General features: G+C 39.6%; 1 protein-coding gene across 4 annotated transcripts in view; it reads right to left on the reverse strand.

Moving 5' to 3' along the window:
- Nucleotides 1–25,356, reverse strand: part of Adarb2 (adenosine deaminase RNA specific B2 (inactive)) — a 543,626-nt gene that overhangs the window by 483,267 nt on the left and 35,003 nt on the right. The window lies entirely within an intron of this gene.

The following is a 25,356-nucleotide window of genomic DNA, read 5'->3' on the forward strand; positions in this document are numbered from 1 at the left end:
GGTTGTGTGTACTTCCATCTTTTTAACAACACATTTATGAGCTCACAAACAGGCTCAGGAGTAGAACTCACACTATTGAATCTGTACAAAACAGACCAGCTCCATTTGAGCCACATCAAACAAGTCTTTCTCTAGATTCTACCTGACACATGTCACAGCCCTTGGCAAATGCTGTCAAAATCATGAAGCTGTATATCTTACTGAAATAAAAGTCAAATTTAAAAAACTGTGGTACTGTCCCCTTGTATCCAGTGGCCTGGCCTCAAGAGATGCTCCATAGCTTTTTGCCAAGCTGAGGTGTGTGTAGCTATTCTGTCACAAACATGCTCTGTAACATCAAGATGCCAAAACACACCTAGATATTTTGCTATACTCATAGATTGTTACCTAGCCCAGTTATCATCAGAGAAGCTTCACCCAACAACTGATGGAAATAGATGTAGAGACCCACAGCCAAACATTAAGCAGACCTAGGAGAATCCTGTGGAAGAGGGGGAGGAAGGTTTATGGGAGCCAGAGGGGTCAAGGAGACCATAAGAAAACCCACAGAATCAAGTAGCCTGGGCTCATAGGGGCTCACAGAGACTGGTCTGACAACCAGAGTATTTGTGTGGGACTGACCTAGGCCTTCTGCATATATGTTACAGGTGTGTAGCTTGGTCTTCTTGTGGGTCTCTTAACAGAGGGAGCAGGGCCTTGCTCTGACTCTGCTACCTGCTTCTGGGACCCTTTTCCTACTGGGTTGCTTCATCCAACATTAATAAAGAGGAGGTGCCTAGTCTCATTGCAACTTGATATGCCTTGGCTGGCTGATATATACCTACACAGGAGGGCTGCACTTTCCTGAAGAGAAAGGAGAGGATGGTGGGGGAGGGGAAGATAGGGGAGACTGGGAGGAAAAGAGGGAGGGAGGGGAAACTGTGATCAGGCTGGGAAAAAGTTAATTAATTAATTATTTTAAAAAGGAAAAAATGAAATTCAGAGTGTGAGGAAACTCAGCTGTAAATCTAACCTGTCTGTCTCCTTTTTACTGGAAGGAGCTATGTTACTATTTCCCTCAAATAGAAAACTCCCTCCTGGAGGAAGGAGGATCATAAAATTTGCAGAGCTCAAGAATCTCAGAAAGTTACAAGGGTCACAAGGCCCCTTCTTAAAGTTATGTAAGCAGCAAACAGTTGCTGAAGAGAGGAGGCCCTGGAATTGCTTGTGAGTTGGGTGTGGAGCTTTAAGAGTGTAGCTCTCTTGAGTCATCTCTGAGGTTGGGGAGGGCCTTTGTATGCTACAACAGCCACTGAGGCAGTCTTACTTCTAAAACTCATAGATGTATCATTGGCTTCGTTGGGTGGGGTCATTTCTTCATTCTGTCCTTGGTGCCTTATCTGAAGTGAACAGACATTTTCTCACGTTTCCTTAGGTAACATCACAGAACAGGTGTGGGGGACCTACATTAAAACCCTCACTCATCAGCATGTTTGTTCTTTGTTCATGTGCTCCTGTTGCCATATATTCTTCAATGCTGAGATTCAGAACATCCCATGAAAGACAGGCAGAGGATTGCTAGGCCCACACCCACTGTCTCCCGTTAGTGTCCTCATGGTCATATCTAAGACCACATCTTCCTTTATCTAGGACTTCCTGTACTTTGCATATGTCAGAGTGAACAGTGATAGATGTTCCAAAGATGTGGTTCTAAGGATGATGCTGAGGTGCCAGAATCACAACATTTCCTATTGCTCTAAGACTCTTGGGATGGAAAGTTATAGTATAGACGATGGAAGTAAGATATTGGAGGATAGGGGTAGGGTTTCTATCTCTAACTATAGACTCCAATGAGGGCCCTGATGTGTTAAGTAAGTATGAAATTAACATCTCTCTCATTTGCAACATTGTGTTTTTCTCTCTTTTTGGAGAAAAGTTTCTTTCAGGTAGACTTAATCATAAATGGTACATGGTTTGTGATTAATATCTCTTGAGTGAATGCTATTGATTGCATAATTGCTATTGACAACTTAGTATTAAATTAAGAATGTTTCTTGGATAGGTATAGTAAAATCAAACCTTGCCAGAGAGGAGGATTGACCTCCCATAGCTTATATATATATTGCTTGAATTTCTCCTCACAGTCCATCATCTTCTCTCTTAGTGTAGCTCAAATTATTCTCAATGGTGTATGCTTCCTACTCCTCCTTCCTAATGCATATCCAGAAACTTCCACCTCTTATTTTCTAGATGGAATGAACTAGTCAAAGACAAATCATTTAAAAGGAAAACAAAACAAAGCAAAATAAAACAAAGTAAAACAACAACAACAAAAAAGACAACTAAGAACTAGAAATGGGATGCAAGGGTTATTAATGAATCAGTTGAGGTGAAAACATATTGTTATACTAGGACTTCATTCCCTGCTCATCCAATGTTAGCAGCTTTGGATTTTAAGGGCTGCTAACAGGCTAGAGTCAGAATGAATGAAAATATCTGATGCTGACTCAAATACTGCACCATTGTATCAAACACACCTCATCTCAGCACCTCCTTAGTAAAGCCTCTGGTGGGGCTCATGGTGATGATCTAAAATTTGATGGACTAAAATCTACAATTTTTGCATTTGGAAAAATCCCAGATTAAAGTCTCAAAACATAAATTTTATTGTAATGACAAAGTGTGTGTGTGTGTGTGTGTGTGTGTGTGTGTGTGTGTGTGTGTGAGAGAGAGAGAGGAGAGAGAGAGAGAGAGAGAGAGAGAGAGAGAGAGAGAGTTCAGATGTAACAAGTTTCTTATTTCTGTATATATCCACAAGGATTTAAGTTACATTGTAAGTAGACAACTTAGTATCTGAGACTTAGAATATACTAAGTGTTTTTGTTTTTTTTTCTTATGGATTCTACCATAGTCCCAGTCCCATAAATAGTTGCAAGCCCTTGGCCACAAACACAGACCTGGACAAAAATCAATGGATCAAAAGCAAAATTAAAAGGCATTCATGTGAGAAAAGGAACTGTAGGGAGGTAGAGGGTATGATAGGGTGGGAGGGATAAAAAGAGGGAGCAAGTACATAAATAGAATGTACCATATACACATACAAAATTTAAAACAAGAAAATTTTAAATTAAATACTTATAGAACCATCCCAAATTTTTACTGTATGTATTTATTGTGCATGTGTATGCATACCGTGCCACATATGGAAGCTGGAGGACAACTTTGGGGAACTGGTTGTTTCTTTCTATCATTTGGGTCCTAGGAACCAAACTCAGGACCCCACTCAGCAAGTGTCCTTACTCACTGAGCCGTCTCACCAGCTTATTTGTAACTTATTAATGAAGACTGTGACTGAGATATTGATTGCTCTCAGGAGAATGTATGGCATAAGGGAAGCACAAAACACTGAGAAGAAACATGATAAATGTGGCTGACCCATATGGATGGCAAAGAGAAGTTTCCAAATATTGAATCTATCTCCATGATGAAAAATGATGGCTAAGCCCTAATTGAACTTCATAGCTACTTCTTAGTGAGCACTGGCTGTATGCAGGGTAGTGCTGAGTTTTCATATATGTTTCAGAAAAGGCAACTGGGATGTGTCCTAACTCGATGACTTCTGGGACAGTATCCATCCAAGGTGAGTTGTTTAACTTCTTTGAGCCTTCCTTCACTCATTTGCAAAACAAACATATCATCTTATATTGGACACTTACTTGTCACTGTGACCAAATACTTCACAGGAAACTTAAAGAAGGTAGGACTCATGAGAGAGGGGGGTGTCATGAGGGGAAGGTGGTTGATGGAGGGGACAAAGTAGATACGTTATGGTAAGGACCTTCAAGCCACATTCCTAAGGGGGTGGCAGGGTTCTCCCTACCTATTGATTTAGGGCTTCAGAGATTTCAACCTATTATTGTTTGAAAATGAGAGAAACCAGAGAAACTCTGTCCATTGTAGTGGTAGCATGTAGTGGAGGCTTGTTCATATAGTGATGAACAGGACATAGAGTATGTAATTCTGAACTAGAGGCAAGTATAGCCATCAAAGATCATCCATAGTTAATTATGTCTGTTCACCAGGCCCTATCTCCTAACAGCTCCACAGTCTTCAAAATAGTGGGCCAAGTATTCAAAATGTGAGCCTGTGGTGGATATTCTAGATGCAAACTATAACCCATCTGTTTCATAGAATGGGTCATTGTGAGAATTAAAGGAATTAGTACCAAGAGTACTCATTCATCTTTTATTATAATACCGAGTATTATTTTGAATAATAAATAAGTATCAAGGTGTACAAAATTAAGCAAAACAAATGTGTGCTTATTGTTTTTAAAAAAGTTCTGTAGCATAAGTTTTAGCTTCTGCAGTTGAAGGAAGTAGAATATTGGATGTGAGGGATAAAACAAGGCATCTGGGAGGGACTGGATTGGCCCATCGCCCAGAAATCACCTTTTATGCTGGGAGTGCTTTTCATAACATTTCTCTTTCTCTACTTCAGAACAAATGATTCTCTGAAACAGCCATTGTTTTTTTAATCCCCTAACCCCTATGTTAGAAAATTGGCAAGTGTGGTAGCTTTAGCAGCTTGAACTTTCTAAGTCCTAGGAATCTAACTTAGAGCGACTAAGTTTCATCCAGTTGATTATATGCATTCACTGTCATTGCCCTTGATGCCCTAGGACTTCTTGGTTAGCATTCTGAAGGATTTGATGTCACTCTGACTTAAATAACATTGGTTGAATCTCTTTTGAGCTTGCTTGACATTAAAAGTCAGGAGAAAACCGTAAGTACAACCTCACATAAATTGTGTCACTCTTGATTTGATAAACTACACACAAATTGTTAGTCCCAAACCTCAAGTTATTTGTACCAGGCCCTTTGTTCATGTTGTGGTTGAAAAGGTTAAAGAGTGCATGCTGGTTTTGATTTTTAGCTTCTGGATCAAACTATGATACATTTCCTTGGAAAGACAAGTCCTGAAGGTCACATCCTACTCACTAATCAACCTAGAGTATATAAAAAAAGCAAAACATATCTCTAGGAAATCTAGTGTCCAGGAAGCAAATTGAGGAGCTGAGAAGATTGCTTCATACCATGCACGTGTGGAGACTTGATTTCAATCAACAGAACTCACACAAAAATGATAGGTACTCTAAGGCATGCTTTAATTCCAGGACTGGGAAGGCAGAGACATGTGGATCCCTGGGACTGTCTGGCCAGCCAGTCTAATGAAAGACTCTATCTCAAAAAAACCAATATTGACAGCACCTAAGGAATGACACCTGGGATGTCCACTGGCCTCAACATGTAGGTATGTGCACACATGTATGCCCATGTGTTGTGATACATTTGTTTACACTGTAAAGATGTGTCTTTGCCAGGGTGGTTTCTGATTGGTTTAATAAAGAGTTGAATGGCCAATAGCTAGACAGAAGATATAGGAGGGATTTCTGGGGTGAGAGAAGAAACTCAAGATGAATCTAGGTGCATAAGAGACACCATGGGGATGCTGAACAAGTTGGACACACAGAATGAAAGAGAGTTAAAAGCCATATGGTAGGACATAGATTGATAAAAATATGGGTTAATTTAATTTATAAGAGCTAGTGGGACAAGCCTAAGCTAAAGGCCAAACTTTTATTTGGGAGCTAGGTGGTGGGACAGAGACTCATTACATCCATGCACACACACACACACACACACACACACACACACACACACACACACACGAGAGAGAGAGAGAGAGAGAGAGAGAGAGAGAGAGAGAGAGAGAGAGAGAGGAATGGTATCCAGATATACAGATCTCATAGACATGTTTTCTGCTACTGTATGATTCCAGAAACAAAGGGCCTGAATTTGGAGATCTGAATTCAGTGATAAGCATTTATAGACTCCTAAGACCTTTTATATTCATTGCTAAATTTGAGCCAGTGTCCTCATCAGTAATAACTGAGATAATAAAGTTCTTTTCAAAGAACTGTTGTCCAGAACCAATGATACCATTGTTGAGAACACTGAATGGGATGTTTTGCCCTTCTTAAGATGCTCATTAAATAGAAGAAAAAAAAAAAACAAATTCTAGCTACAGGAAATGATTGGTCTTAGCAGGTAGATAATAGCCTCATGTTCCCTACCTTGAAGAAAGTCAGGTGCCAAACTATTCTGAGTAGTAGCTCAGGTAAATGAGCTTTAGTTTTTCATACAAAAAAGGTATCTCTAACTCCTCACAGACAAGGAACAAAGATGAAAATTCTTGGGAACTTAATGATTCACCCACCCAGATGAAGATTGTATTAATAGGTCTATCACTGTGGCAAAATTCTTTGGGTCTGTGTGGTCCTATAACCTATGCTCAGTAGCAAGATCCTGCCCTGAAGCTTCTAATGTAGTTTAGGGCAACAGTTCCCTTGGATTGTTTAGGAAAAGTGTGACATTAAATGAATTAGGTAAAACTATTTGAGAAAACTCAGGAGAGAGGCATTAAAATATTACTACCGTTATAGAGGGCAGGGGGAGTCAATATTCAAATCTGTCAAAAGTTTCGTTTGTGTAGAGTTCACAGACACAAGTATTTGTGATATCTATTCACAGAGCCACTGAATCTGTGAATCAGGCATCCATACGTGCATAAACCACAGCATGTGAGCCCTTGACTCAATAGCCCATGGTGTTTTATGTTTTAAAAATGTTCATGAACATTTTATAGCAATATGTTTAAAGCATAGAATCCCCTTTAAAAGCAAGATAGTTCATTAGTTTTAATAACCAAGGGACCTCAAGATGACATTAGACACTAAATGGAGTGTGGTTTTTCTTTTCAGTTTTACAATGACCATTTGAACTTATTCATAGGAGTTAAACATGGGGTCTTACAAACATCAGGGTGATGGTTTAAATAAGTCCATAGACTCTACTTTCATGGATATTCTGATTGAGTATTGCAATTTTTATGTTTTAAATAATATGACCATTTGCCAAATCAAGTAATGTTTGCATAAAAACCAAAATGATGATGGGGAAGAAAATGAAATGTAGGTTATGGAATTGTGAGAAACCAGAGTCTTATTGTGAAGCCTGGGGCCTCAGCACAGAATAGTTTCTTTGTCCAGAATCCCCCTAACTGCCCAAGAACCACTGCTATTCATCTGCTCTGGTAAACAAGGACCCTTACAGTTACCAACTATGAGACAACCCCTCTACCCCCGCCCCCAACTAAAGAACATGCTCAGGTCCTCAGACTTGGTGAAAGTACCTTTATCTGCTGAGCCACCTCTCTGGTCTAACTTTTGTAAGCCTAGGATTTGTTGAGTTCCTTTACATGAATTTATCATTGTTGCTTTTGGACTACAATTGCAGATAGGGGGCTCTGCACTTGGGTAACGTAATTCTTGTTTTGTATTAAAACATAGAAATAGGTGCAAAGAGTTTTATGGAAGCAGCCTTGACAAGTCTTCTAAACATCAGAACACACTGGAATTGGACAGGCCTAGACTGGTGTTGGCCCAGTTGAGAAGATGACAAACATTTGCATATAAATTTACATAGGGTTGTTAGGTCCATTAGAGAGAGTTTGAGGTCATGGGGACCTCTTTGGGGAAAATCAGTTGATATGTTCCTTTGGCAAGCATATAGACACATAATGGTGAGACCTTCAAGCTACAATCTTTTGCTTAGGCTCCTTTACACCCAATATATTGATTCAGACTCAGGTGTACCTAACATAAGAATCATAGATTCACAGCACTAAAACGATCACTGTCTGCCCATCATGACTTTCATTTGTCACCTCTTAGAAATAGTAAATAAACTTTGTATTTGCATAATGTGTTCACTGCAATAATAGTGAGGTGGCAGCATCTTCTTGTTCATATCCAGGAAAACCTCAGACTGGGCCGAAAGCCTCAGTGGATTCCAGATGCTCTTTGAATCCTGCTGTAGTCAGAAGTTTTTCTGTGTCCCACCTATCACATGGTCAGGACAAATCTCTCACCCACAGTCCCGCAGCCTTTTATAAAATAATCACACAGAGGCTTAATATTAATTATAACTGCTTGACGATTTGCTCACACTTATTGCTGATTAGCTCTTACACTTAAATTAACCCATAATTCTTATCTATGTTTAGCCATGTGGTTTGGTACTTTTTTTCAGTTCTGCCTTCACATCTTGCTTTTTATGTGTCTGGCTGGCGACTCCTGACTCAGCCTTTCTGTTCCCAGAATTCTTCTTGTTTGCCTATCCCACCTATACTTCCTTCCTGGTTACTGGCCAATCAGCATTTTATTTATCAACTAATCACACATTCACAGCATACAGAACAACATTCCACAGCATCCCACACTCTCTGAGGAGTAGGCTGTACACTATGCTTCGTGTACTCTCCCAGAAAATCCTAACTAGCTGAAATGTTTGTTATATCTATCTACTTTACACCAGTAAACAACACCATTATGTCTTTTCACAGTCAGCAAAGGTTTCCAAGCACAGGCTCTTTCTTTCAGCAAATTCTTCCCTGTAAGCATTTTGGATTACAACAACCCGGAGACACCAGAGAAAAAAGTGGATCACTTGGCATACACCAAAGACCTGTGAGCACAAACTCTGCAGCTGAGTCACTGACTTGAAAATAGTGATTTTAGCATCTAGCAGAGGGACAACGGTCACACAGCAAGTGTCCAAGTCAAAATCCACATGATGTCAGTGTGAGCAGCTGCACTTTTTTTTTTTTCTTCCAGCATTTGGCATAGTAACAGCACAGGCTCATGCATAATGGAACCAAAAACTATGTGGTTCACAGCTGGGTCATTTGGAACTTGAGTCTCTCTTTTGTCTTCTAGGTCCCCCCTATTCATTTATCTTTCCTTTACAGCATCTCATGAACTAAGAAACTGAGGCTGGGGAGGTGGCTTCATCAGTTAAGTGGCTACTGGACAAGTATGAAGATCTGGGTTTGATTGGTGTATCTATGTAAAATGTTGGTGAACAGGGTGTATTTAGAACTATACATGCATATGCATGTACACATATCTATGTAACAACAATTAATGAAAAAAGAGACCATGATTTGAGAGCAAGGAAGAGTATACGGGAGGGTATGGAAGGAGGAAAGTGAAGGGGATGTGATATAATTATAATCTCAAAAATTAAAATAAATAATTTTTTTAAAAGTTGGGTATATTGGTGCTGGTTTATAATCCCACTTGGAAGGTAGGAACAGAAGGATCCCAGACCAATCAGCCTACCTGAATTGGTGACCTCAGACCAGTGAGAGGCTTCTGTGTTAAAAAGCAAGGTAAGTGGTACCTGAGGAAGGACACTCGATGTTGTCCCCTTTCCTCTACATGTATGTATATGCACCTCACACACACGAATGGCCCAAAGCCCTAAGAGCCTAAAAGGACATCAAAGTCATCTACTGTCTTGAATCCTTTAAGTGAGATTATAGTTAGAAAGGTGATTTTTCATGGCCAAGAGTTCATTTGCCTCTAGCAGGGCATTTTCACTTGTAGCTAATTCCAAATGTACGTTTCTTCCTCTGTGGCCTTTGCGCTGGAAGCATGAGTGGTTCCCTCTCCATCTGTGTCATGTGGTGTCAATGCTTGGAAGCAGTTCTCCAGTTTCTGCACTAAACCTCCTCTCCTCTTGTCTGTCTTTGCCAGTCATTATAGTTCTTTACAGAGAATGTGTTGCTTCTTAATATCTCTTCTAGACTCTGGTGCCTAGCATTGGTTCCACTAGCTAAATTCCCACTAAGCTCAAATGAAGCCGGAGACAAGGGTCTTGCATGGCTCTAGGGACTCTGAGCTTGTTGCCACATGGTATCCAGGCCAATGCCTATGGAAATGGGACATGACTGCATTCTCCTGCTAATCTCTCCTAATCTTCTACCAGTCACGATTTGGGACAATTCTAACAATAAGAGACACCTATCCTGTGTTATATTTCCTGAGAGGTGGCTTTAAACAACAGATATGGGACATTTTCTGTTTCATCTTTCCAAAGATAACTCAGGTCACTGAGAAATGAAAGGCAGAAAGGAGCAAACCTTCTCATTTATCCTTGGAGGACAGGTGACTCTACATTCCAGGTTGCCTGGACAGTCCCAGTTTATGCTTATTGTCCTGGAATAATTATTAATAGAGCCATCTCACTTTCAAAAGTGCCCTGGTTTGGATGATAAATGATACGATCATCCTATTTAGAGGAGACTGTACAATGTGCCCAGTGGCAGAGGCCTCTCTATTTCCCTTGCTCCATCGTATCATCAGACACATATCTTCCCAAGCAGAGCTAATTAGAATTTTACATAAATGGAATTACTAATGAGAGATTTACCCTTGTGCCATTATTTTGGCTGGAAATCTTTCCTGGACAGAATGGTTGATTACAGTCAAGGTGATCAGGTCCCACTTAGTGAAACTCCTGGACCCTTAAAATCTCATTTTGTGTGACCTGGTTAATTGAGGTGTTTTCATGGCAATGCCTCATTATGGCCAAGGAAGGGAGCATTTTAGTGATGGTGTTTGGATCACTGTCTGCCACAAGCATGCTAAATTCCAGATTTTAGAACTGCCAATTCCACTAATCAAGCATATTTTAAAATGAAAAAATGTTATGGTTTAAATACAAAAATTCTCATGGAAAGCTCACTTGGCAATTGGTTTGCAGACACTAGGCTTTTGAGAGGCCATTGTGTCACAAAGGCTCCAGCTTTATCAATGGATTAATCCATGGATGAAATCATAGCTTAGTGGTCTATTAAGAAGCAGAGCTGGACTGGGGAAAGTAGGTCACTAGACTTGTGCTCCTGAAGTGTTTGTCTTGCCCTGGTCTCTTCTCTGTCCCCGCTTTCCAACCACTATAAGGTAAGAAGTATTCTTTTCCACTCTGCCTCTCTGGATGCTCTGCCTCATTCCAGGCCCGCAGTATGGACCAATGTCATGAAGCTACACAGTCCAAATAAATCTTTCTTCCCTTACATTGCAGTCTCTAGTACGTTGTCACAGCAATGGAAAGTGAGCAGCACCTTGGTTAGATAGGGATGGCCAAGTGTCTACTTTCTGGAGCCATGATAAGGTTGAACATGTTAGGTTAATGGGCCTCCCCTGAGTGGGAAGTGTGAAGCCAGGGAAGCCCATGGTGAGAATATAGTACAATGCTCTAATAGCAGGAGCCACCCTGCCCATCTGCACACATGCCATTCTCACTTGTTTTTAGCTGATTTATTTTGCTGCCAGAGACAAGTTTACCTAGTAGCAGCAATAGAATAATTTTTATGACCAAGCCACGGAGACCAGAATGCATTCCTCTCAAATTCATTTCCTCAAAGCAGTCTACTTTAAGTCAGAGCACACACACAGCATGGTGCTTAATGTCCCTTCTCCCAACAACTTATAGAATAAAAGTCCAAAGAAATATTATCACGACCATTACTATTTCATTTCTCCTTTTCAGAGAAAAGTCCAAAACTTGAAGCAGTAAACTAATGCAGTTCAAAGAAGAAAAAAAAAGCCCTAAGCCAGGAATTAGAACACACAGATTCTAGTTCTGGCTCTGCAATAAATTATCTGTATGACTTTGGGCAAATTGTTTGGCCTCAGGGTCATAGTTTCCTCACCTGTAAAATGAGGTGATTGAATTGGATAGTCCTGAGCTTTCCAAGGCAGCCACTGTTCTGCAATTCTCCAGTGGCCAGGAGCTCTCCAAAGAATACTTTGGCTTCATACCAGAGCTGTTGTTACCTTCAAACTCCTGCCTCTACCTTTATGACAGCATCCAATAACATTTTTTTTCTATGCAAACAAATAAGCCCGAGAGGCTTGGGTGTTTGGTTTGATTTTCTGCAAATTATTCTCCTCACCTCTGAATCCCAAGTGAGAGGGCAGCAAATTAAAGAGATGATTCAAAGGCAAGCGCATATACCACAGAGTGGCCTGACATGGATGATAATGAGGGCAAAGGCTCTGGCCAGGATGGGCCATATTAGGAACAGCATGTGGGGGTCAAAGCGCATGCGTAAGTGTGTGTGTGTGTGTGTGTGTGTGTGTGTGTGTGTGTGTGTGTGTGAATGAGTTTATAAGAACAGCCATGTGGAAGCTAGAGAATCACTTTGGGCTTTGTTTCTTAGATATTGCTTATCTTTCATTCACTTGTTTATTTGTATTTGTTTATTCTGACTAGGGCCTCTTTACTGAACTGTAGCTCAACAAGTATGCTACGTCAGCCAAGACTCCACTAGCACTGGTCACTGGTGTCTGGTGTTAAATTGCCACCATGTCCCAGTTTTTTTTTTGTGTGTGTGACTTCTGGGGATCACACACAGCTCTTTTTGCTTGAAAGGCAAGCACCTTATCAATTTAGCTATCTCCTTGACCCCAACATTCTTTTTAAAAAATATATAACAAATAGTTGTAGAACAAGTTATGCCCTAGGTCCTAACACATACTAATCATTTACACAAATTTGAAAGCACCTTCTCACTGTTGATCACTGAATTTGACTTGTGGAGGCAGAATTTTGTGAGTCAGGTGCAAACAAAGATGAACTAAAACCCCAGAAAGATGGAAAAATCCCCAGGAACGAGCAAGCACAAGCCATCAAAGCTCTCCAGACTATAGCACAAAGCCAGAAGCTCCCTGATGTGGCAGAAACTAAAACACAAAATAACCAGGACAGTCAGGCTGCAGTTATGTGTTCTCCTTGATGTTCTAAAGATTCACTAGGGTCTAAACTAGGAGAAGAGCCATCAGATAATTTTCCAAATGATAATAAATTCAGAAACATAATTGGCACTGTTAGAAGAAAAGTAAACACAGAAAATACCACCCACATGTCTGTGTTAAACCACCCAATCAAATGAGTAACAAAACTGTTAAGTGCCTCCTGAAGAAAATGACTGAAAAGGAACTTTAATAGTACATACTTTCTTTGCTTTCTTCTCCAGGCTAGCCGTTTTTCTTTCTAATCTAAACATGTCACAAAATGTAGGCATCATTTCTGAAAGTCATTATGATCTCCAGCTACAGTTATTTTGATCCACTGTTTCTTGATGTTCAAAACGTGTCCTGGGATAGTCACTGTTTTCTACTTATAGGATGAGGAGAAGCATATTTGAGTCACTGGCCAAGTGTGCTGAAGAGCTGAGAACACTAAATGAGGTTCTATGAAAATTAAATTGCATATACTTAAAAATGGAACAATAATCAAAATGGGTAAGAAAATGCCCTGAGGCAGACTGGTTCTCACTGCACTCAGAATTAATAAGCTTAAAATATAGGAAGAAAAGCATGAGGTCATAAAAGACAATTGAATTGCAATGAGTAAGTTCATCATTATGGAGCCTTTCAGTTCATCCTGGGATAATTTGTATGAATGCAGAGATGGTTATCACACATACATCCATTTGTGTATTTTTCACAGTTTTCTTATGGTGTGCATATTTCTCTCCAATCATAGATGAGACATTTGCTTGCATTTTCCCAGTCAAATTAGGAGTAACACTAGATTTCCTATCCGGGTAAAGTCTGCTTCCAGAAGTACATGCATTGTAGCTTAAGTTTTCCTGCCTGGCCCACAGTCAGGACAAATCTCTCTCACCTGCCAGTCCCACAGCCACTCAGACCCAACCAAGTAAACATAGAGACTTATATTGGTTACAAACTGTATGGCCGTGGCAGGCTTCTTGCTAACTGTTCTTACAGCTTAAATTAATCCATTTCTATAAATCTATGCCTTGCCACATGGCTCGTGGCTTACCGGCACCTTCACATGCTGTTTCTCATCATGGCGGCTGGCAGTGTCTCTCTCACCCAGCTTCCTGTTCTCTCAATTTTCCTCTCTGTTAGTCCCGCCTATACTTCCTGCCTGGCCACGGGCCAATCAGTGATTTATTCATTGACCAATCAGCAACACATTTGACATACAGACCATCCCACAGCAATGTGTTTCTTAGTTTGAGTTATACATCTCTTTGCTCTAAAGTGAACTTAGTTCTGTAAGTGATAAACTTGAGTTTTATTGACGCTGATGCCATCTTCAGAATGTGGTTCAAAAAGAAGAAGTGGGGATAAAAAGATACAGCCCAAGAGCACACCAATGATCTCTATTTTTTGAAAAGGAAATGAAAAGAACCAGTGTTCATCCTTAGATTCACCTCAAGTGATTCCGAATAACTAGAAATGGGAAATGCGGAGCTCCCTGGATGTGGTCCTTGATGCTGGCTTGCAACACAGTGAGCCACGTGGGTCAGAAGTAAGGGCAGAATTGGTTTATTCTTTGAGTAACCTGTGTCTTCAGCCCCAGGACTGAAGGGAAGTTGTTTTTAACACTGGTTTTTATCAATTCTCTAACACAGAGTCTAGACAGCTGATAACAACAAATACCTAGTGGTTAATGTGACACCCCATCTGATTTTGAAATGCCAGGAAGAGTAGAATGAAGAAAAAACACAGTGTAACTATTTTCCTGTCTCCCCAAAACTTGTAGCATAGAAATTATAGCTTCCTTTGTATGATCAGAGAAATGCACAGAAGGTAAATAATGATGCAAGATATTCACACATCTAATAAGATGTTAAATAAATAATGAACACACTTAGCAAACATTGGTGCTTTGAATGGAGAAGAGAGTTTTCTGAATTAGGCTATTATAAAGGGATCATAGGAAGAATGACTTAAGTTAGTATGAAAAACCGTTATTGGTGTGTTAGAGTTCTAGAGCTTGGCATAGAACTGCATACTGTGTGGTCAAACCAGAAGTGGGTAGTCCTCCTCTAGTAGTGTAAGATATATTATGATTCTAAAGAGTATATTTAGTGAACCAAATACAAGGCAAAACAGCTGAGAATTCCCCCAAAGCATAGGACAAAATTGTGTCTGTGTCACTTGAAAATAGTAAGTCCAAATTAATGTCTCTGAAACCCATGACAGAGAACAGACTTCTTTCTGAGATGAATTATTTGAGAGGACATTAAAACCTGAAACCATACTTCTCATCCATGAAATAAAGTTTATTTTGTTTGTTTTTAATTTCATCTGAAGTTCCACAACTTGTAAATATATTTTCAGAACTCTGAGAAGCAGTGAATGCAAAGTATTTGTCAGAAAATGTAACAGTGAACTTTACACAGAAAAATATGCATGGGCATATGTATATGTGTTTACATATCTTTTGATGCTTATAGCATATTCATACATATATGTATGTTATCTATCTACATGTATGTGTATCTATACACATATGTATGTATACATGCACATATGTATATGTGGTTTGTGTATCATTTATTTCAAATAGTGGAGTGATGTTCCCTGAAAGCTTTTAAATAGAAGGAGGAATATATTACAAGCTATTAGACTGTAGTGGACTTCTCTTGATATTTCTGTTTTACACAGGACAAAAAGCAAGATCAGAAACATGGAATATCTCAACTGAAAAGCACAAAGAAAGTTCTAGAGTTTCTTTTTTCTGTTAACCTGAAGACTTAGAGACATATATTTACCCAAATGGGAATGGCTCTGTCAATCCAACTTATTAATTATGACTGTGCATCTTACTGTGCTTATTTAATATGCCCAAACAGTTGTTTAGCTTTTTTCATTTTACAATTAATTTAATTTTACATATCAGCCACGGATTCCCCTGTCCTCCCTCCTTCCACCCCCAAGTCTTTCCCCTTAATCCTCCTTTCATTCCCACCTCCTCCAAGGCAAGGTCTCCCCTGGGGATTCAGCTCGGCCTGGTAGATTCAGTTGAGGCAGATCCAGTCCCCTCCTCCCTACACCAAGGCTGAACAACCAGGACCTGTCCTTAGTGCATGAGTTGTTTAGTTTTTAACTATTATGCGGTACCTGGTCAGGTCAGGTTTTGATCAGAGAAAGCTGATTGTACCCAAAGGCTTTCAAATTTTAATAGAGTGGTGGAAGTTCTTTGTGATTTTGAGCAAAAGGTGCCCAAAGACAAGGAAAGTACCTGGTTCTAGCTCTGCTTCCCTTTGTGCTTCCATAAGAGGTTAGGGCGAATTGAGGGCAGCAGACAAAGAACAGGGAACAGCATCAGATCTCGCAGAAAAGAAAGCAGGAGGCTTAAGGAGCCAAACCAGGGTCTCCTTGTATTATCAGGACATATTAGCTATCAGGCAGCTGTTCGTGTTTCATGGGAATGTGTGTGAGCGAGTATGTGAATGTATTATGCATGTGTATATGTGTGTGTGTCACGTGTGTGTACGTGTGCATCTGTGTGTCTCCATGCATTCACAGAGACAGAAGGTGGAGAGACAAAGACAGTAACCATTAAAGCAAGCACACAACTATCATTACAATTAAATTTTTCTGGAACAAATTTCAGCAAATTTTCATTTCCTTTTACAACAAATCAATTACTCAAAGTAATTGTTTTATTTTCTATTTTGAAATGCGAGATAATCTTTTTTACATTTGTACATAGCACACAGATTCAACAAAGATAAAGGAAGTAAATTGTGGGGATGGTTTCATAGTTGGTCTTTTTTTTTTAACTAGAAACACACCAGCATCTCTTTAAAAAAAAAAGTGCTAATGGTGGGGGCAGACCAGCCCTGAACCACAATTAGTACTACTCTCCGGCATCTTCTGAGAAATTTCTGTGTGCAGTGGTGGTGCTTAACACAGGAGCTAATAACCACTCCAAGTGCAGGGAATGTGACTGTAGAAGGCTCAGCCACAAGTGGGACATCTGCACCACATCCCCTCACCCATGCTCAGATACCATCAAGGGAGGAGTAGAAAGAGTGTAAGAGCCAGTGGTCAGGGAGGACTGTGGTGGTATTGTGTTCCCCAAAATATTGTGCACCCTAATAAACTTATCTGGGGTCAGAGAACAGAACAGCCACTAGATACTTAGGATAGGCAGTGGTAGCACACGCCCTTAATCCTAGCATTCCAGAGGCAGAAATCCATCTGTTCAAGGATACAGCCAAGCATGGTAACTCACTCCTTTAATCCCAGAAAGCGAGCCTTTAATCCCAGGGAGTGATGGTAGAAAGCAGAAAGGTATATAAGGCATGAGGACCAGAAACTAGAAGCATTTTGGCCTGGTTAAGCATTTGTGTGGTTAAGCTTTCAGGCTTTCTAGCAACACAGTTCAGCTGAGATCCATTTGGATGAGGACTCAGAAGCTTCCAGTCTGAGGAAAAAAGACCAGCTGAGGAACTGGTGAGGTGAGGTAGCTGTGGCTTGTTCTGTTTCTCTGATCCAGCATTCACCCCAATAACTGGCCTCAGGTTTGATTTTATTAGTAAGAACTTTTAAGATTCATGCTACAGAGGACCAGTGAAAAACAATATCTTCTGAACTGCATACAATCTGTGTATGAGCATGACAGCCAACATTCTAGCATGGGGTAGGAAGGAGGGGTCACAAACCCCCTCCTCTAACCTAGGAGCTAGGACAGTTGATGGCTTCTGGGGGAAGAAAAGTGAGTTTTCTTTAAGGGTGTGGCTCTTGGTAGATCATCCATACTCCAGTATATGGCACTGTTCCCCAAAATGTGTAGACAACATACATTGGAGTCAATGAGTGACTAAATAAAGCATAAATAAAAAAGAGGGAATGAAGTTAGCAGGGAAGGAGGAGCTTGGGATTCATCTGAGAGCAGTTACAGGGAGAGGTTAGGGTAAAGAATGTGATTAAATACATTATATGACATTCTCAAAGAATTAACAGAAATATATTTAAAATGCGAGCATCTAAAGAATTCTGCTGAGACCTCTGAGAGCTGGAATGAAGTTTTTATAGAAGTCATTGTATCTGAACAAACACAACTGACATTTATAGATCCTAGGTGGCCGAGGGGCCTCAGTTACTCTACTGGAAAGAAAAGCTATGTGCTTGGCTGACAGGATTTTAGATCCATTGGGAAACATGAAATTTTCAGTGTGACTTTGTCTGGGTGGGACATCTCCAAACTTGTAGCTGATTCTTAAGAATTGCTTCTCCTAATCCTGTCCCCCTTTCTTATTTCTTTTACATATCTTTAGAAAATTGTGTGTATGCATGGGTGTGTATCTGTGTGTGGTGGTCTTTTCCTTAAGTGTATGTGTAGAAGCTGGCAGAAGAGCATCCTCCTCAATCACTCTCCACCTTTTCTTTATTTGAAGTAGGGCCTTCACTGAATCCAGAGTGCACCATTTTGTCCAACCTGGCTAACCAGTAAGCCATTGATGTCCAGTTCTCTCCACCTACCTACTCGGGACTTACAGCTGCATGCTGTTGTATCTGGTTTTTAAAATGGGTTCTAATGATCCGAACCCAAGTCCTCATGCTTGAGCAGTTAGTATTTTATTCACAGAACTCTGTCCCAAGCCTATCTCCTTTTTCCTTCTTTTAATCAGGTCAGGCCTGAATGGTACATGCTTCTCAGAGAAATAAACCTTGACATTTGAGAGCTGTTAGATATTTACCTGCCTCTTGGATTTGTCTAAAAAATAAAAACAGAAAGAGTGAAGCTGGTGATGGAGACTAGTGCTTTAATTTGAAGACTGGTACTGATGGCTGGGTCACTGAACTGCAGGTGCTGAGGTGATGGCTGACTATCTCTATGGTTTATTCAGATAGATGGTTAAGTGAAATGAATGTCCTTGTTATAAACTGGATGGAATGAATCAATTGAGTTGAACAAAGAGAGGATCATGTGCTGGAAGTTAGTACCAAATAGCTTTAAAGTAATCATAGTTGGAAAGCTACAGCTGCTGCAAGCTCTTGCAATCATGAAATTGATGAGCAGTTAATTTGCGTGAAACCAGAGAAAGGTCTAATGGTGTTTAGGTGATAAGAAACAAAAGCCGCAGGGTGCTGATGGAGCCCATCAATCTTTCGGGAATAGCTGAACATTCAGCACATGGGTAAGGAAACACACAGGACTCTGAATGAAATGGGCTTTGGTGAGCAATTAACTGATGTGATCGTATACCCCAGTTCCTGTCTATGGGTGCATATTATTTTGATAATTTGCTTGCTTGCACTTGAAGATCAGAGGCTATGCTTTAAACTCTTTTATGTAGTAGACGCATTAATAATATTTTAATATTAATGATATCCATTCAGAATACTATCATTGATGCAACATTAATATGAATAAATGCTTATTGTTGATCATTTCAGAAATGATAATAACCCAACATTATGAGCTTAGATGTGCGAATGTATCAAGTAATTAATCATTATCCAAACTAAAATGAAGAAAGTAAAGCATTTGAGACTTATTTCTCTTGCTTATTTGCATCTATACTCAATGTGCTCAAAAGCCAAAAGTCTTATATTTTCCTTCTCCTTCCCCAATAAATGACTAATGTGCAGATTTCTTTCCTCATATCTGTTCAAAGGAAGAGTTTCTGGGAATTTTTAATTGGCTCTTAAAGCATGATTGTTATTTGAATATTCTTCCATGACTATATGCAGGAATAGATTTTGTACAAATGATGGACAAAGGCAAATTAACAATCCCCGTCAGATCCCCAAACCAACACAATATTGTGCCCAAAGTTCTATACCCCAAACTTCCAGCTTAAAAGTTAACTACTGCAAAAGAAGCTTCATGGTTCTACCTGATTGATTTATAATACAGTAAAATTCATATCCTATTTAGCAAAATAAGCTTATAATAAGAAATATAACCCACACTGACTTATTAGACTAATATTTTCATTGTAAAAGAAAATTTTATGATCCAAATTTTTCTGTAGGTTTAAAGACTCAAGACTTCATGGCTTGATCTGGCTATTACTCCATGGATGGCTTGCAACAGCCTGACCAGGAACTGAGATGGATCCTGGGGATCTTGGAGGGATGGAGTGTAGGTGGCCCAACATTTAGACTCATGGTGAGGGAAAGAAAGCTACCTATTCCATTTGGCTCCATTGTATTGGAGATTAAGGAGGTTTGAATAGGTTGATATTAAAATTACTAGTGCATACAATGTGACAGTTCTAAAGCGAACAGCTTCAACGTTTGTATGTCACACGTGTCATTGGATTTACAGCCTCCTTTCAAAAGACTGTGAGCAGATGACACTTCACTTATAATCCATGGATTTCTCTTCAATGATGTCATCGAGCAATGTCTCAAAATGACCATTATGTAAAATAAAATGATGCAGCCTATTCTGCTGCACAAATAAATAAATGATAAACAAATAAGGATGTGTTAGAGGTCCTGGTGGTCTGGACAGACAGGGAGATGTAAAAATAGGGAGCTTTAATTTAAAGGTTTGGTTACAACCAGTAATTGGAAGTGGAGAAGAAGAAAGGCTTCCTTGACTGTGTTTTACTTCCCTAGTCCTGTCTCCACTCCCAAACCCTTGGGACGTGTGGCTGGGCCTTCCTTCAAGAGAGAGTTCTGGGTTCTTCCAGAGACAACCCCAAAGAGGCACTGAGAGTGTCAGGGAGAGATGATGATATCCTAGCTACCTTGCTTGCCTCCTGTTCTTCACACTTCCAGATCAGATGAGACGTTGTTCCAAGTTCCCTGACCTTGAGATTATCAATAAAGATCTTAGAACACTTGATGTTCCTCCTGCTTAGAATGCTCTTCTCTCTCCTGAGAGGAAAGCCTCACAAGACACCCTGTGAGAGACTGCATTCAAATCCTCTACTGAGTGGTTCTCAACCTTCCTAATGCTGTGACCCTTTAATACAGTTTCTCATGTTGTGGTGGCCCCCAACCATAAAATCATTTTATTGCTACTTCATAACTGTCATTTTGCTGCTACTACAAATTGTAATGTAATATATGTGTTTTCTAATGGTCTTAGGCAACCCTGTGAAAGGGTCATTTGACTCCAAAGGGATTGTGTCCCACAGGTTTTGAACCACAGTTGTAGAATCTCCAAATCATCAATTCTTCTGTATATTTTTTAAAGCTAAAAGAACAAATTATATAGTAAAAACATATTTACAAAGAACACAAATAAAGCTCTGTGGCACACTATTTTTTTAATTTTAAAGTTTTTTTTTGTTTAATGTGTTCAAATGTTTTGCCTGTATGTGTGCATATGTGCCATGTTCATGTCTAGTGCCTACAGAGGCCATAAGAGGATGTCAGACTCTCCAGAACTGAAGTTATAGGCAGCTATGTGGCTGCCAAGAATCAAACCTGAGTCCTCTCCAGAAGCCACAAGTGCTCTTAATTGCCCAACCACCAGACCTTACATAATGTTTTAGTAGATGGTGGACCACATATAAGCTGGTGTTCTGAAATAATGTACTTCCTTGTAATAATACTGTGGTCCTACTTTGTATAATACCCTATGACGTCTGTATAGGTGATGACCTGAAAGGAACTATGAAGTTGGCCTGGCTTAGCTGCTTTGGAAGGAATGTGTCATAGGTTTTTCAGGTTAGAGTCCATGGGTCCTGGGGCACATTGTGCCTTTCAATTCCTGAGAGACTGATGCACTCGCTCAGGCAGTGAAACATTCAGGGCACTTTGTGTTTCTCTGTATGTTCCCTTAGAAGTCAAGAAATCATGGAAGCCTGACAGGACAATTGGTCTTGGGCATTAATCTTGTGTACCTTGCATAGCTTGCAAAAGTCGTCGTCTCCTGGCAACTACAGCTGTATTGATCCTGGCAATTGCTACTATATTCTGTTTCTGATAAGGGTATAAAAAGTCTGGTTGATATTAATAAAATTGTCATGCCTCAGTCTTGCTGTGGCCCCTCCAACCAGCCTGGTTTAATTCCTCGAGGCCATATCAGGTAACCTTGGACTGGTAAGTAAGTGTATGTGCTTACAATGGCCAAGTTGTCCAATGGTTCACTTGACATGTCACATCATGAAGAGATAGTCACTGTGTATATGTTGAAATATACGTCACCTTATATCCTCAGTACCCTGTACCCCAGAAATAAAATCAGGAATGCTTTGCATCACCCTGAAAGTCCTTCATGCCCAAAGGAGAATGCATATTTGTATAATACATGAAAGGAAGACTCATACCTAACAATATTACTCCAAATACATCCTGGAGAACATTTTACTTCAGCATATGTAGACTTGTCCTTGTGTTTCATGGTCAGAACCTATTGCATGATAAGGCATAATTTATTCACCATTCTCCTCTTGACAGGCAGGCATTTAAGTAGTCTATTGAGGGATTTTGCTCTCAAGAGATGATTCAATAAACATCCTTGTTCAACACTTTACTTGTAACAAATATGCATTATCACATAAAGATATGCAGTGTATGTTAATATGAAGTTGTTGTGTTGATGATTAAATGGATTCTAATAGCTAAAATTTATTCACCAAGTAACAGGAATCTTAACAATTGTCTCTTTACCTACATCTCTGAGGTAATTTTTAAGTGGTACAACTGAAGGTTTAGATTCCACTATTAAAATTACAAATGATTCCTAGAAGTAAACAAATTTCCTTTACAAACAATGCTTACCTAAGACTTCCTGCTGTCAAAGAGCTGGTGGGGCTAGAAAGAAAGCAGCATATTGCACACTTTGCTGGCTATTCTTAGGCAGTAGTCAGTGTAAAGATCCAGAAAGGAGAGATTAATTTCCATTGTGAATTCACAGCTAATGCCAAAAGGTTCTGTGGAGGCTTATGTTTCTCAGTTAGCAGAAGCATGTGCTGAGTTGAAGCTTAAGTGATGATAGTTTGCTGTCCAAGGAACAGAAACACAAAGCCGTGTGTTGGTGCCTCACCAATGGAAACAAGCTGCCCTGGGTCTAAATAACTGAAGACGTATCCACCTCAAGATACTAAACACAGATTTTTACATGCTCATGTGTTTTTGCTGACCCACAAGCCTTGGTGTGAAGGAACAAAAGATCCACTTTCGATCAGACAGCGTGGTAAGTATGGGGTCACAGGAAAGAGTTGCAGGATACAAAGTTGCATTTAATTATGACTGTGAGACTGTCAGTGGTGGATTGGCACCTGTTAAAATTCTACAACGTAAAGAAGTTTGCTTATGTTTGTAAAAAAATAATCTGAAAGAGAGAAAATAGAAGGAGGAGGGAGATAAAAAAAATGATACATGCTTCTTCTTTGCCATTCTTCTTTAACATGGTTTTATTGGTATATATTCACCATACCTAGTATTCAGTTGGGTTTCATAGACATTTCTGTCCAAGTATACCATATAGGTCAAACATTATCATCTTCTTAGTCAAACCACTTCAGAAATCAGTGTGGAAATCCCCCTAAAATCTGAAATTAGAACTATGTAATGACCCAGTTACACCACTCCTGTATATACCTGAAGCATTTTTCATCAGCGATACCAACCTTTAAATTAATAGAGAATAATCTGATTTATTAAAACAATAGTAGTTTTAATTTGAGCAAAGATTTCCTTCCACCTTCTATTTGATTAAAATGGCATGTCCAGCCTAGGGCTTATGGGTTGCATGTAGCTGCATGCAGCAGAGGATGATTATGAATACAGCCCAGTACAAAAATCATAAACTTCCTTAAAATATTATGAGATTTTTTTGTTCTGTTTTGTTTTGTAACTGAATCACACAGCTGTTGAGCACCAGCTTTGTAGATGATTTTATCTTGTTGCACGGTCAAAAGGTTGGACCTGCCTGCATCCCCCAAGAATGGATAAAGATGAGTATGGCTGGAGATGAGTGCCATGGGAGCTGTTGAAGAGACTGCATTCTGACTTCAGGTTATTGGCACAAGTGGACAGTGCTACTGGATAGCTTCCAGTTCCAAGCTAACCGAAATAGTTTTGGACTCAAGTCCTGGGGTCTTGACATGAACAACAAATACTGGCAGATTACAACCTGGGATAAAAATTTAATGGGGAAAGTTGTGAAAATCTGCATATCAGATGTTTCAGATAGCTATAATTGACTGAATAATACTTTCTTTGCTTGGTAGATGGAGATCTATAAGTATTTTTTCTTGAAGCAATAAAAATAGATAGTAGCAGCTTATAGATATGGCTCAGTGCTTTAGAAAACTTGATGCTCTTCTAAAGAACCCAAATTTGGCTCCCAGCCACTCACTTCTAGTGGCTTAAACCTTTTATACCTCCACCTTCAGTAGTTCTGACATCTGTGACCTTGCAAAGCATCTGAATTTATGTGTAAATACCCAACACACACACACACACACACACACACACACACACACACACACACACACACACACACACGTAGTTAAAAATAAACAAATATTAAACTAAATGAGTGGAATAATAATAAAGTGGACTATGGGAGCTATGTCTAAAATATTTTCTAAAGTCCAGAAATGACAGATATGAAATACTTTTATCCAAGATTCTATTTTGAAACCCCAAATGATAGTAAGCATGTTAGTGATACTAGCAAATTATATTCACATAGATTCTAGTTCCTAGATCATTCTTAGATTGATTACTTTTTTTCTCTCTGTTTTTTCCCCTTCTCATTTATTTTATCCCTCCAGAAGGGAGCCTCAAACCTCCAGTCTTTGGAAGACTCTTCCCTCCATCCAGGGAGAGTTTTATGTCATCATCTATAAGTTACTGAACTCATTGGTACCAGTGTGTTATGCTCTCAGGTATTTGCTAAGTCTTTTATCTCTAATTATGCAACACATAGATTTGTCTATTGGTGAAAGTTGTGGGGATACTACGGAGTATAAAAACCTTGGGTTTTTCAAGCCTAACTTGAAAGGGTCTTAGAAGCAATCCATGTCCTGCTCCTCATCTTCCAGCTGAACAGTCTGAGTCTAGGGAGACTAAGTGTGCTGTTGAGGTCTCAGCCTAGTCTTCAGAACAAACCCTGATAGGCAACTGCTGAATAGTAAAAAGTGAACAGGGGTACTCAAGACATCAGAACAAGTTTCTATACCCCAACCTGACATACTTTTGTTTCCCTTATCTCCTTTTTGTTATAATTCCTGTGTAGTAACTCGAATCAATAACCTAACTCTAAGTAGCTTTTAACCCTTTGATTAAAACTAAACAAACTACTAACTTTTTAGGAGATACCATTTAGAATTTAGTTGGGCTCAAAGCACATTTGATGATTGCACATGGCAACCAATGCCATATTAAGTATGCAAGTATGACAGTCTCCTTTGAGATACTAACCCAAGACCATCACTGCAGAGGCTAAAAGGCTGAAGGGTTAAACTCAAATAAAATGTCACTTCATGTTTCCATTGTAGTTATATTAAAGAAATGTAAGGAAAATAACATATATCCTACAATTCCATTTAAAGGTTTCTTGGGGAACTGTACAGTAACTTTCCCTTCCAAATCATTTTAGGAACTGATATTCATCTAGGCTTGCCCACAAGCAGTCTTTCAAAAATGTCTGTAGGTCCATTCTACAGGGTTTCCTAGAAGGTAAACCACAGAACACCAGTTGCTTAGGACATCAGCAGACA

This window comes from Peromyscus californicus, unplaced genomic scaffold (assembly GCF_007827085.1).
Source record: "Peromyscus californicus insignis strain IS unplaced genomic scaffold, ASM782708v3 Scaffold_8__1_contigs__length_139910024, whole genome shotgun sequence".
In the NCBI taxonomy this organism is placed as follows: Eukaryota; Metazoa; Chordata; class Mammalia; order Rodentia; family Cricetidae; genus Peromyscus; species Peromyscus californicus.